The sequence below is a fragment of the Tyto alba genome, unplaced genomic scaffold (assembly GCF_018691265.1).
Source record: "Tyto alba isolate M040663 unplaced genomic scaffold, T.alba_DEE_v4.0 Super-Scaffold_100000100052, whole genome shotgun sequence".
Taxonomy (NCBI): domain Eukaryota; kingdom Metazoa; phylum Chordata; class Aves; order Strigiformes; family Tytonidae; genus Tyto; species Tyto alba.
Genome location: NW_024881264.1, coordinates 112,406 through 124,686, shown reverse-complemented (window position 1 = coordinate 124,686; position 12,281 = coordinate 112,406). Strand labels below are relative to the sequence as shown.

Genomic DNA, 12,281 nt, shown 5'->3' with positions numbered 1-12,281 from the left:
CGGTGTCTCCGAGCGTTGGGCTCAGTGCAGCAGCTGACGACGGGGGGGTCTCACTGGGATGCGAGCTGTTGCAAACATCAGCTGGCTGCACCAGACATGATCACCTGCTCCCAAGGAAGTGGGCTGTGGTAAACAATTACTGCTGCCAGCTCCAGTACAGCCGGCACGTCGTCCCGTAACTTCATGAATTACTTGCTGCTGTTCTGTGCAGTGCACTCGCTGTAATTAGTTAACTGCTTTACGCTTTTTATTCATCAGAATGATCGCCATCCTCGCTTCAGAGAGGGGGCAGGTGCCAGAAAGTCTGAATTACGCCCATATCGGAAGATCCTTCCTAGAGTTCAAAGGCAGCTGGCTGCAGAGAGAGCCAGGCCTTACCATTTGCCTTCGTCGGCCTTGAAATGCAGGTGAATTTCTCTTTGACGTGAGAATTACATCCCTTGGTCAACTTAAAATGGGATTTCTCTTCCCTAGGAGGCAGTGATTTAGGAAATTAAGCTTGAAATGTACAGAAATAACTAAGAAAAAAGGAAATGGCGGTAACTTGTGCGTGGACCTGATACATCCCCCCAACAGTGAGGGCTCACCTCTATTTCTCGTTCATTGAATGTCTTTCTTACATCTCATCTCAAGATTTCTTGAACGCCGTGTGATTTTCTTCCTTAGTTTATTTATGTTCATATTTTAAATTGGGTATCTTAACAGGTTGCTGGGTTTGGTGGATCGTCCTGTCCCTTCATGTTCTGCAGCACAGGGTGGTAGCTGGCAGTCACCATTGTTACAAAAGAATTCTTCAAGAGCACCAGAGTTCAATTTGCTACAGACTCCTCTTGTGGTTAAGGTTTGTATTTGGAAAAACAGTAAGAACCGACCAAACAAATGGCCTGTAAACTTTGTTTAAAATGAAACCACCAGAATGTTTGACACAAACACTGCTGGATTCAAACTGTGTCAAATTTTCAGAGCATGTGGGGTGGTAGTACATACAGTCCTTTTGGAAGCAGGAAGTTGGGAAAAGCCTTGAAGAGGGCAAGTTTAGTTCTAAGCTAATTGCAGTAGGCACGTTGTCCCATAACTTCATGAATTGTGCAGAGCAAAGGAAGTTAAAATTGGGCTTTTCAATATGCTTAGACCCTTAAAGATGCAGTTTGTGGCTTAACCGTCTCGTTATGCAAGCGCTCAGCAGCTCTGCCCAGTTTGACTTGCATAGCCACCAGCAAGAACGTGCATGCTTCAGTTTCTTAATCCGGTGAAGTGAGTGACAGCTAAGTGATGTCTGTTAAGGGATGTCAGTCTCTGTCCAACTCAGTGATGGCTTTTGGCAGTAATTGTACTGGTTAATTGTTTGCGCTAAACTGTGTGTCCATTCAGTGCCTTCAAACTCTTCTCCTGTAAGGAAGTAACAACATTTGACCTGTCTTCTTGGTGCGGGTCTCTTTGCCTTTGCCTGCCTGAACAAAGTAGTTGTGATCTCTCTGAATGACAGCCTTTTTCTTCTCATTGAATATCGTCTCTCTCATTGAGCTAGTTTCCTTCTCCCCCTTTCAAGCCCTTTCCATACTGTAAATTCTTCTTCCAAGCCGAGGTAAGAAGACCTGGATGCTTCTAGGTGAAGATGGGTAGGTATTTGTACAGCAGCCCCTTAATTTGGCGTAGCGTGCGAATGGATTCATCAGTGAAGCAATAAGCTCTCGCTGTTGTTTTGCTGATTGCCATTTTGCATGGCAGTGTGTTCAGTGGCAGTAGCTGGGGTAACATTTGAAGTGGTACGCCTTTTAGAGAGCAGAGTAGGAATTGCAAAAATTACTGGGAAGGGAGAGAACAATGCAGAAATCAAGACGCCATATCCTTGTTTCCTCAGGAAATTAATTTGAAAAATCACATTTTAGTTGATGTTGGTGGGAAAAACCAACCAACCAACCAACATACCAAAAGAAAACCAAAAATCCACAAGATCCTGGGGGGTTTTATCGTTAAGATTTTCATACCTTTGGAGAAAGAGCAGTGCAGAGGTTAACTTTGTCCTCCCTGCCTCTGCAACCTCAGTTTGTAATGGAAACTAATGCTTTGGAGAAGTGGAGTCTTCCGTTTTGAAGGTACGAATTGGTTTTCAATTAAATATTTTTCTTTCTTTTCATAGAAAGCTGAAGTTTTGGCCACATCTGCTTCTGGTTTTCCCGGCTTTACTCCTCGGTCTATCCTCAGATCCAGCGTTCGCAGCACACCCCAGGCAACTCCCTCTGCGTTTCCAGGAGAATCAGTTACTCCTCCTCCCAGAGCAAACAAACACAGAGTGTCTTTCAAGGAAGGGAACTCAGATGAGAAATGGACTGTTGGGGTAAGCTGGGCTGTAGTTAGTGGATTTTACAGTCAAAGGCTTTCTAGTCTGTTATTTGGTTTAGAATTTTGGACAGTTTACCAGAACTCCTTATATTGAGACCTGGACCTGCGATCCGGAATGGCAGACTTGAATTTGGTCAAAAAAGGTTCCGCTAGACCTTCTGTAACATCACCCGTCGGCAGGCAGATATTCAAAATGCATGTCGGTGTCCTTGGCGGTTTCGCTCAAGCGTTGTTAGGAGCTGTGGTTGTTCCAAATTGTTAGCTCAGCTTCCCGCGATGCCTTTTCAAGCGGTGGTATGGCAGGAAGGTGAGGAATACAGCTTGAGCCATTGTTTGGGCTTGTTAAGGTTTGTGCATCTGAAAGCAGCAGAAGTCATGAGCTGCATTTACTTTTGATCTCTCTTTCTGCGAGGCTGAGTTTGCTTAAGTTACGGTAAAAACAGACTCGGGATGAAGAGAGCTGGTCTGTCGCCTGTTCTCTAGCCCCAAAGTTCTGGGGTTTGCTTCTTGCCTCGCACTGGGCGTAGCATTCATACTGCTGTCAAACGAAGTTGGTCCACCTGCTAGTTGCCCCCTTCTACTCGGCCTTTGGTCCCGTCGGTTGGATTCTCTGACCCAGCTCATCAGGCAGTTGCGGAAGGACCGTGCCAAGACCAGGGGCAGAACAGGGCCGTGTGCTCGTGTCTACATGTCGGAGCTCTCTGCAGGGTACAAACAAGTTGTCAGGATCTGGTTTTGTTACACCTCTTACTGCCTGTTGTAAAGGGCTCCTCAAAGGTAACAAGAGGTGTATCGGAATAAGGTTCTGCTGAGTGCCAGAACTGTTTTAACTGACAGTTGTCGGTTCTGTTACTGATCTAGTCTGCCTTCCACTTTGCTAAAATTACCGGGTGAAGTTGGCGTGTGCTGATGGGTAGAACTTGCTGCTGTTCTGTGCAGTGCACTCGCTGTAATTAGTTAACTGCTTTACGCTTTTTATTCATCAGAATGATCGCCATCCTCACTTCAGAAAGACTGAATTATACCCATGTCGGAAGATCCGTTCTAGAGTTCAAAGGCAGCTGGCTGCAGAGAGAGCCAGGCCTTACCATTTGCCTTCGTCGGCCTTAAGAGGAGGTAATTTTTAGCGCGGGGAATACAGCGGTCAAGAAACGCTCACTTTGATAACACAAGGCTGATAGGTTTTCCCTTGTGCTTTACAGTTGCGAGACCAAAGCCATTATCAGGAGCAACAAAACCAGCCAATTCAGGATATTTGGGTGTCATAGCAACTTTCATGAGTAATGTGTTATCCAGAATTGGAGCAGCTTTGGGCAGGAAATGAGCAGAAAACCATTTCCTCATGATATGATAGGTAAGCAGCCTTTTAACAAAGTTCAGTTTTGAGCTACGTGTGTGGAGAGGAATAGTGAAAAATCAATTTGGATTATGTTAGTTTTCTGGAAGGAAGGTGTACCTGAATAAATTTTGATTGGTGCCGCGATTGAGAGACGGAGACCCAGCTCGATGCAAGGCAGGATCCACTTTATTGAACACAACAACCGCTTTTATATTCCAAACAGACAAAGAGAGACGTGTGTTTTAAGCTGATTGGCACAATGGTTAATCACCTAATACATATTGCAAAAATTGAGCTCATAATTGGCTAATGTCTAAGGTCAGCTTGACTTTTTCTGCAGTTAATTTTCTGCTAGCTCACAGCATTCTTCCTCTTGTTTAACTTCTACTCCTACATCTTGTTTCTATAGCACAAGCTTATCTTTAGTTACGAAACCAGCCCTCCAGGAATAAATCGTCCTTGGCTTCAGGGTTGTGACAGTCTGTTTACAGATTGTGCAAGTTACGAGATGCCAAGTTGAGCACGTCCTTCCTAATCAGCTCTGTCTCGCTGCAAGAAGGAGAGACCAGGCTGCCCCCAACAGATTGGCTTTTTTGTAATCAGTTCATCCAAAGTAATATTTGGAGAGAGAGTTTTTCTGCTATGATAATCTTATTTATGCCAAGACCTATACTGACACGATGGTAAATGTGTTTTCAAGAATTTAAGACAGCTGAAACTAGAACTGTGGTTGCCACCAAGCTCTTGGTGTACTGCTTTTGAGACACTTGGTTATGTGGCCAAACAGGGATCTTTGACCACTTCCTGCCCAGTGTCTGCTTCGTTTCTGCCTTTCCTTCTTAACATCGGGTGGAATTGTAACGAGCGGAAAAGAGGCTGGTGGTTGTCAGATGATTTTCCTTCAGGGGCGATGGTCAAATAAACCTGAATTCCGGTATGTTTGGACTTCAGGGGAGTGAAAGTCAGTTACCTTTCCCTGTTTGTTCTAGTCCTAGAGTTGCAGAGCCACCAGCTGTACCTCGTCCTCCACCTGAGGCAGAGTTGCACAGTGTGGTTTTTGGGACACCAGGGACACAAATATCAGTATATGTTGGGGGGGTTTTTTGTCTTCCCTTTACAAAAACCACCTGCATGTTATTGACTGTGAGGTTTTGTTGGCTTTTTTTTTGTATTTTAATAAAGGTAACCGACGATGATATAGCACTGCCTGGGGATTCATGGGAGCATCATCATGGAATGGTGGAGGATGCATCGTCTGAGACTAGAGATAAGGCAACTCTGTTTACTCTGAGCAATCCTGAGGAGGATCGTGCTGAAGTGGAAGCGTTTTCAAAAAGCATACCTGGAGATGGTTTGGAGAAAATGGATGTCAGCAAAGAAAACAGCAACTTCTCTGCCCGTTCAGACCAAACTACTTTGGAGTATCACGATGCAAAATCACCTGGCGGTTTTTCATCTGTTCCCATGTGCCGAATCGCAAATAGCTTAGCTGTTGATTTCTGGTGGCGAAAAAACAAGCTACAGGCAGCAGCCAGCCCGTGTTTTCTCATGAGTTGATAGGCAGTGCTTTTCACCTCTTAGTCTAGGCCAATCTGAAAATACTATGAAATTGTAGACTCTCAAGTAAGAAGGTAGCAGTTTTTTCTTATTTTGTTGGTACTTTTGTCTTCTGTGCAAAACTTGCAGGTTTCCAATCCAGGAATGCTTTTTTTTTTCTCGGCAAAGTAGTCCAGGTAACGAGTCTCTTGGATGTGCTTGGAGATAAATGTTCTGTGGTTCCTGTTGAATTCAAGCCGTTCCTAAAATAAAATGTGTTTTTCAAAGCCCTCTGCCGTGTGGATGACCAGTATGCGAGGGAGAGGGAAAAATGCAAGTTACAGTTACCGACGTGTCCGTTGGTTCAGGTCGCTTACTCCTTGGCTGTGTATCCCCTGGCATAGTTTAAGAGCAGGCTTATCCCACAGCAGTCCTTGCTGTGGTGTGCCTTGCTGTTCAACTTGGCTTAAATGCAGACAAAAGCAGGAGCTATCGCTGCGTGACCGATCGCTTGCCTTTTGGTGCTACAACCGTATTTTCAGTACACAGAGAAGGGTGCAGGGAAGTAGTGTGTGATTTCTGTGAGCACCAACAGCACAAGCATATGTGGCCCTCAGAATCCAGGGCGCTGGAAGGCCTTTACGTTTCATCTAGCCTAGTGATCTCGTAGTGGCTTCCGAAAGGGCGAGAACGGTATGCTCGTCTCAGCCGGATCCAACAGCTATGCAGGCCAGGTAAGATTTTACTCAAAGAACCAACTACAAGCAGTTGTAGCTAATACACGGTCGTAGACTGCTCATTTAGTTTATCTCCCATTATTAACGTTCATGTAAGCGTACTGCAGGTGACTGGCACGGGTCGGTTTACTGGTTGGAAGCCTTACCTAGCTTTTGCCTACGCTCCCGTCATCCCGGAACTCGGTATTACTTTCAAGCACGTTTGCAAATCTTGATTCAACCTGTTAGTGGGGGCACGCGTCCCGGGCAGCAGTGCTTGTGTATGCGTTTGCTTGCTCATCTGTGAAGAGGATGCACTCGATCGTCGTTTAGAGCGAGGTGTTGTGTGATCTGGCCCAAGGAGCGCTGGAGAACGCCTGGCAAGGTTATAACGCTGCTCTGCTGGCGTACGGGCAGGCCGGCTCGGGAAGAGCTGTTGGACGATCGGCTGCGCTGCAAACAGAGGCCCGGTGCCCGTTGTGTGCAAAGAGCTCTTCAAAGCCACCCAGCATTGGGAAAAGTACAAGCAGTGCCAGGTGGGATTAGCGCAAAGTGTCACTTCTTTCCAACACCTTTCCAGGCGGTACTTTAAAAGGCTGGGTTACTCTCAAATCGGAAAAATGGGAACCGTGACTCTGGAGCAGCTTCCGGTACAAGACAGAGTGGATCCTCTAAAATACTGTGGGAAACAAAGTTGAGGTAGTACAGCTGGATTTACAGATGGGTATGCATGAGAAAGTCTTCCCAGCACCTCGGTAAGGCAAATTAATGCCGCCTTCTGTACAGCTTCATAGGGTACAGAAGCTTTACAGTGCTGCGCCTCTCCGCTACAGCAGGAGCCAAGTTTTCAGCCATGCAGTACAGCTTTTGTAGCTGCTGGATGCTCCCACTCCATCAGCATCCTGCGCTGGTTGTCCAGCGGATTCGAGCACTGCTGGAAGCAGAAAGCTTCACGCCCGTGCAGCAGGGCCGTCTGTCTGTGAGAGTACTGCCCTGGTTACTGAGGGCTGCTTGCGATTTACTCCTGTGTTCCTTCCCCTTCAGAAAGTGCTTTGTCCTCCCAAACCAGCCTCCCCCGCTGTGTGCCAGCAGGAACGACGCAGGGATGCCGTTTGTGAACGTGTTTCTGTGGAAACTCATTCCTTCCCATCTCGCTTGCCGTACCAATGTGGAAATGAAATCCCTATCTGTAGTCGAGTGTTGGAGAATGGCTCAGAGACAAGGGTCCTGAGCCCACCGAGCAATTGTATGATCAGAGCCTGCTCTAGCTGCTGATGCTGGGCCTCACTAGGGTTTGCTTGCAGCTGCTCGCAGCTGCTGATACCTGAGGAATGTCAAGGACACTTCAGCCTTGTGTACCGTGGTGTGTCGAAAACAGGTTGAGAGGAATTAGGAATAGTGGTCTAAGAAACCTAGTGTTATGATAACGGTGGTCTGAGAAACATTGTGTTACGGTACTGTTGTGTATCGAAAACAAGTAAACAGGAATCAGAAATAGTAGCATGAGAAACTTAGTGTTATGAGAAACTTGTGCTGTAAGCTAACTGCAAGTAGGTGGACCGTGAGAATACGACCCTTAGAGCTTAAGCCAATCAGCTAGTGACTAGTAGGCATAATTAGTAGAAGGATTATAAAAGGCTGTAATGAAAATCAATAAACTGAAGCACACTTTATCACTCATACTGAGTCGGCTACGTTCTTCCTCCTTGGCCTGAGTCCTCGGCTCGCCCAGCCCGGCAGTCGAGTTACTCCTATTACGCACAGTTCTTGGACAGAGATAAAAAAGCATGTCGTGGCTCTTTATTTTTACGTTTGATTTTGAACCATAGCCTTGCTGCTACTGACTGACCAGATTTTGTTTTGAAGTCAGCAGATTGAGGCCTCCTCTGCGGCTTGTTGCGATTCAAGCTCGCGAGTGACACCGCGGGCGTGCTGTCACTCCGGGGGTTCCCACGCACGCCCTTCGTTTACAGAGCCCCAGAAGGTCAGCATGGCCTCAAGCCCAGCTATCTTCTGTGCCCCCACCCTGGGCTCCCTCCCTCACCGCTGGCTGAGACACCCGGTCTTCCCAGAGACGGGTTTTCCTCCTGCTCACTGGCTAGCCCACCCTCGAGTCTGCCAGCAGTTTAGTCCCCGCTGTACTAAAAAGATGTGGGCAGGCTGGAGAGGGTCCAGAAAAGGGCCACAAAGATGATCAAAGGACTGGGAAGCCTGCCAAGTGAGGAAGGGCCGAGAGAAGGGACTGACAAGTACAAATGCAAAATAACAAAGGTGTTAATTTTCAGATACATTCCTTGAGGATTTCAACGGGTGGCTTTAACTACTTGACCGGAATCGGGCGGGTTGGTCTTCCTCTGCTCGGTACTTTTACTGAAGGAAAGGGCGGTGACTGTGACTTCTCGGCAGTTTTCAGTCTTCTGCTGGACCTTTGCTTAAGTCCTCTTGCGTTTCTCTTCCAGGGAGCCATGGCCTGGCGTGGCAGGCGTGTGGTCCTCAACTCGAGGCGGTGAGCTCTGTGACAGGAGCGCGGCTCCCTGCGTACCGTTTCCAGGGAGCAAATAAACAGCCTCCCACTGTGCGTGTGGTAAAGGAGTTTTCCTGGCAGAAGAGAACTGGGCTGCTGGTTGGCTTGGAAGAAGCAGAGGGAAGCGTTCTCTGTCTGTACGACCTGTGGATTTGTGGTCAGTCCAGAAAGTTCTGCAGCGTGACGATTGCTGCCGGTCGTGTGTGCAGCTTGTGTTGTAAAACTGCTCACGTTGTTCACGGGTGGTGGCAAATCGTTATCCAGGAACAGAAAGAGCAGAAATGGAGCGTGTCATTGCATAAATGGAATAGTCTGTTCTCTGTCCCTTAAACGCATGAACTGTTATCTGTAGCAGGGAGTAGATTGTATGTTTCCCACTTTAAACGTGGTGGTGGTCTGAAAGGAAAAGCAGCATTTCACTGTCCTCAGTTTCACCAAGCTCAGCTTGAAGTTAGTCTGTCTGGTAATTAAGAATGCATTAACAGACATTTTTTACCTTCAGGTTATTGAAGATAGTGTGGGTACGGCAGAAACCTCAGAAGCAGCTCCTGAAACATCGCCGTGTAGTGAGCTCCATCCACCAGGCAATCTTCAACACAGCTGTGCTGCTTCAGAGCAACAGATTGAACGTGAATTGCCAGCTAGTGACGATGGTGAATGTGATGCAGCTGAGGGACACCGAGAGCTCTTTATATCTCAGAGTCATTTTCAGAGCTTCAAAAACCTGGGAAACTGTTTTGTGAAACTGCTTAACAGCCTTCTCCTCACGTATCTTTTTCTGTTTTACTGATCACTTCTGAAATCAAACCCGAAAGTTTGCCCTGTCACTTCAAGGCTCTTAGAACAAGTTAACCTTGAGACTCAGTGAGTGCTGGGACATGTTCTTTTTTCAGTAACATAGGAACGAATCGGTAAAGCTGAACTTGTCTTCCATTCCACTAGACGAGCAGCTCTCTGTTCACATCATACTGACGTGCTAAATACATCTTTTCAGGGTTTAAGAAGCGGTTAACAACCACGCAGCCGCTCGGCCTCCCTCCCCCACCTGGGAACGGGGGAGGGAATTGGAGGGGCAAAGGGAGACTTGCAGGTTGAGATAGAAACAGTTTACTAATGGTAATAAAATAAAACGGTGACAGTAATAGAAATTAGAAACGGGCAATGCACCGTGCAGTTGCTCACCACCCGCTGACCGACACCCAGCCCCTTCCCGGCTAGTGATCCCGAAATACTAAGACCCCGCGATTGCAATCCCGGAAGCGAGAGAGAGCCCCTTCCCGCCCACCCCTCCTTTACATAGCGAGCGTGATGTTACATGACGTGGAATAGCCCGTTGGCCAGTCCGGGCCCGGTGCTTCAGCCGTGTCCCATCCCTGCTTCTTTTGTGCCTGCGCAAAGGCAGGACATAGGGATTTGGAGAGTCCTTGAAAGCTCAGTGTGCTGGCAGCATTCTTCTCGCTCCCGAAAAGGAACATGAACTCAATTCCAGCCCGAACCAGGACAAAGGTCACTAGATTCCAGAAGGCAAAGGCTCCCTTAATCACCTGTGACGGGAGTGGAAGATGAAACCAGGAGGCATCAAGTAGAGTATGGCATCACTGCTAGAACACACACAAGGGGACAACTGAGTGGAAGTCCAGGCATTCCCTCGGAAGGCACTCATCAACTGCTGCAGACAGACAGACCGGTTCTGTTTGAATGTCTCCTGGGAGAAGTACCAAGCGAACAAAAGGAGCACCTGAGACTTGTAGACTTGAAACGGGAGGAAATACTCGAGATGAGCAAATACCTGTGATGCCTGTTCCTCCTAGGAGAGGTAGGAAGCCTAAACTGACTAATTCAGAAAAAGTAGAAAGCAGCCATTCTGATGGACAAGCGTTGTCCGTCAGCAGGCTGCCCATAGCTGTTACTCCAAGAGGAGGATTAAGGAGAGCAGAGGAAGCTGCTTCTGAAGTCTCGCAAGAGGCTAGCGAGGAAAGTTCTCCTGCTGAAGGTAGCGTTATTGCTTCTGCTCCTTCCAAAAGGACTAGAGGAAGAAAAAGTTCAGCAGGAGGTCAAGAAGCTGGCCAGAGTGCCACCGATCAGAAGATTAAACAGGCAGTCAGTCCCAGCAGAAGTGCAAGAAAACCGAAACTCATTGATTGACAATTTACTGGCAGTATTGTCAAGGATCAGGAGGGGCTGCCTAGTGACCAACTCCTCTTACCTGTGCCAACTAAAAGAGGCAGAAGGAGGAAGATGAGTTCATCAGAAGTTTTGGAAAATTCTGCCCTTGATCTGTCTAAATCATCGCTTCCTCGGGCAGGATTTAAACTTCCTGTCACTCCTAGAAGACGCGCGAGGAAGGGGGCACAAATTTTCTTGGCAGGCAAAGAATCTGCCTGTACTCAGGAAGGCATACGTGCAGGTGGGAGAGTGGAAATCCTTGGTTCTCCTAGGGGCAGAAGAAGAGTTCCACATGCCAAGCGAGAAAAAACGGATACTCGTGAGCAAGAACTTCCACAGGCAAATGAGGAATCAGCCACACCCGGGAGTCTGGTTTGCCAATTGACGGGGTTAACACAAAGGACACAGACACCAAGCTAAAGAAATAGGCTTATTTTACCTTAAAGCAGCAGAAAGAATAAGCAAGGTAATGCACCTAGACATTACTGTTTAAAGCAGCAGAAAGAATAAGCAAGGTAATGCACCTAGTCGTTACTACATAAAGCTGGCTATAGTGATTAAGAAAGATCCATCACCAATTGCCCTCATACTTTACCATCACCCCGACCCGTGCATCAGCTGGGGAGCCCCGTCACAGCGAAGGATCAGAGAGCCTTTCCCAGAAATTGGGAAGTCCTACGCAGTGTGTCCACTCGTAGGTGAGGTCTCCGTCTGTGCTGTGAGAGGGTCTGGCTTTTATACAGTTTAACAAACAAGTCTAAACGAAATGCACAGGAGATACCTGGTAGATTGACATGCCTCACTCAGGCGTGTCCGGATCTGGCCAGGATCCGGGCACGTCTGAGGAGTTTCTGTTTTTCTTTACATTTGGGATTTATAGTTACTTCCTATTGTTTACTTACAGTTCCCAGGGATTGTTCCCAGGGTTGCATTTTCATGCTGATAAGATGCTGGTTGCTTCATTCTGCTGCTAAGATGCTGATTGCTGGTGGGGGAATGCACTCAGAAGTCAACTTTGGTTTGAGGCCTGTTGTTTGGGCCTTTTCTGTTTCAGAGTCCAGTAAGGAGAGCCCGTCGGGGCAGAAAGAGACGATCGTTATTGAAGGAGAGCACAGGGGAGGAGGCCTTCTGCCGAGGACCTGATGGCAGTCCTTTGCTGCTTGAAGACATAAACCTGTCAGGACGTGATGAAGGATCAAGAACTTCAACAGATCCTGTTTCAAGAACCAGATCCTGCAGAACTGCCATGCATCAGAAACGGCCTGTTGAGGAAAAGGAGTCCTTCCTTTTCTCTCCTCCTCTCACAAAGCTGACAAAGAAATTTAAAGGTGGGTGCGCTACGATTATACCCAAAACAGGGCGTATTTATTGCTGTTTTGCAAACCAGAGAAGACAGACCGTGAGGACGGCTTTAGGTATTGTAAGGAATGTAACCGTGCAAAATCAAAAATCCTGCAAGAGGCCATTCATCTTTTTTCTGAACTCTGTATGAGTGGGTGGCTAGTTGAGGTGGAAACAGATGAGGGGACTGCTCTGAGTAGAGTGAAATGAAATTTACGCTGAATTTTTGTTAGGAGCTCATTTTCTCTCAGTTTCAAAGCCCAAAGGGTATCTGTTATATGTATGTTTATGATATGTGCTTATATATGTTTTATAG

The 12,281-nt window shown here is 47.2% G+C and overlaps 1 long non-coding RNA gene and 1 pseudogene across 1 annotated transcript; both read left to right on the top strand.

The window, feature by feature from the left end:
* The first annotated feature begins 593 nt into the window (after positions 1 to 593).
* On the top strand, positions 594 to 3,344 carry LOC122154312. The gene is made up of 3 exons (XR_006166199.1): positions 594 to 841; positions 2,141 to 2,338; positions 3,330 to 3,344. It is a non-coding gene; the product is annotated as an uncharacterized LOC122154312 (long non-coding RNA).
* Positions 3,345 to 9,432: 6,088 nt separating this feature from the next.
* Positions 9,433 to 11,767, top strand: LOC122154325 (annotated as a pseudogene).
* Positions 11,768 to 12,281: the final 514 nt, after the last annotated feature.